A 2,162-nucleotide genomic window follows, 5' to 3' on the forward strand; every position below is an offset into this window, starting at 1 on the left:
GTTTGATTCTCAGGTGCGAAATGTCTTGCTAATCAAAGTTTGGTTTGATTCTCAGGTGCGAGAAATATCTCTTGTGCACTAGTGGTTGGCTTCTCCCAGCAGTAAATGTAGTCGGATTCAGCAGCTAGCTCTTCCTCGAGCAACCATTTGGAGAACTTTATTGTCTTCTTGTGATGGTGATTGATTTTAGGATCAGTAAATTTGATGTTGGTAGCTAGCTTGCGTATGGAACCTGCAAGTTCAATATTGGTATTAGATTCATTTTTTGTTGTATAAATGTCCCAGTGTTCACATTTATTTGGGTAAAAGTTTATTTTAGTTCAGCTACAGAAACCATGTAGGTTCAGTGATGATGATACCATAAGTTCGGACAAGAAAATTTATGTATATGATGAGATGATTGCTACTTCTTCAAAGAAGGTATAGTACATGACAGCTTGATGTGCATACAAGAATAAAAAATGGTTTGAATCAAAAATATTGATAAGTACGAATTAAAAACAATGATCAGTTTGAAAAATAAAAGAACATTAGTTTTTGGTATTCTGAGACGTTGACGTCCAAGTTCTGCAACTGATCCGTCCAGATGGGACAATGAGGTCAGTCCAGCAGGCGCATCTCAAGTGAAATGTTAGTGAGCCGCCCACTCAGCCCCATGCCTCTCCGCCACACGTCGTGCCATGCCGGCTTGCCATCAACCACGTTGTGGCTCAGCCCTGCAGTGCTTCCACGATCATCACACGTAGCTTCCTTCTATCATTGCCCTCGCCCTGCTCTCGTGCATATTAGCATTGTAAAAACACAGCAAGTTCACAAATAAAAAAGTTGTAAGTTCAACACGACGTCCCAAATAAGTTTGAGAAAAAAGCTCAAACAAAATGAAATACAATGAAAAATCAAATGGTAAAAGTTAAGTCACAAAACAAGAGAATTCCAAAACATCTTGCGAGAAAATTGAGTTAAAAAAATAAACACACAATTTTTTTCCTTTAAAAAAATATCATTCAGTTCAGCGATATAAACCATGCAAGTTCGGGGACTATGATATCCAAAATATAGAGTGAAGTCTAGTATGTGAAAACATGCTCAGTACAAACCCATATGAACATCAGTGCTAGTACTCTTTTCTCGGAACCATTCAAAATTACTCTGAAAAATACCTCAGTACAGACACACACATAGATCAGTAAGAGTACTCTGTTTTTCGGATAAAAAACAGCATAATGATTCTCACCGTATTTAAAATTACTCTTAAAATATGGGAGCAAGTATAAAGTCATAAAGACAACCGTTCAAAGTACTCTTTTTTCGGAACCAATCAAAACTACTCTGTGAAAAATACCCCAGTACAAACATAGACATAGATCAATATGAGTACTCTGTTTTTTAGATAGGAAAAACAATACAATGGGTTTCACCTTATTCAAAATTACTCCTAAACGGTTGCGAAGTAGAGAAAACGTTCAAGATGACTAAGTTTCGCATTTTCGATAGCAATCCAACGGTATATTATTTGCCCCATTTCGACAAACTTTTTAAAAAACCACATTCAAAACCAATTTTAATCGTATTTGAATTCGTATTTAAATCATAAGGAATTAGAAAAAACTTTCTATACGCAAAAGTTGCGCATTTTCCATAGCTTTCCAACGCCATATCATTTGCGTCAATCCAACAAACCGTTTGCAAAAAATAGTGAAAAATGTTTCGCCCAGAATTTCACCGTTTTTCAAATTACTTTTAAATCAGATAGAATCTGAAAAAAAATAGTAGATATATGGAAGATGCGGATTTTCACAAGCTTTCCAACGCCATCTCATTTGCTCAATTCCGACAAACCGTTTGAAAATTAAGTCCAAAATACGATTCACGTTTTCGGTTTTGAAAAAATGGTTTTTTCAAAACTGCTCTTAAATATAATTTTTTTTGCAAAAACAAATTATAAGATTGTAATGTGGATGTCAAGAGCTTTCCAACGATATATTACACGCCCCGTTTCAACAAAAAAATTGCAAAAAAAATTGAACTAAAGAAGACGATTTTTGACAGCAACAGAAAGCATCAGTTCAACCGCTCAAATTTCATCAGTTCAACTGTTTGAATTCATCAGTTCAAGTAGGGTAACAGAATAGCCCAGATGTATATTGTTGTTCTAAGAATGA

The sequence above is a fragment of the Triticum aestivum genome, chromosome 7A, assembly GCF_018294505.1.
Source record: "Triticum aestivum cultivar Chinese Spring chromosome 7A, IWGSC CS RefSeq v2.1, whole genome shotgun sequence".
Taxonomy (NCBI): Eukaryota; Viridiplantae; Streptophyta; class Magnoliopsida; order Poales; family Poaceae; genus Triticum; species Triticum aestivum.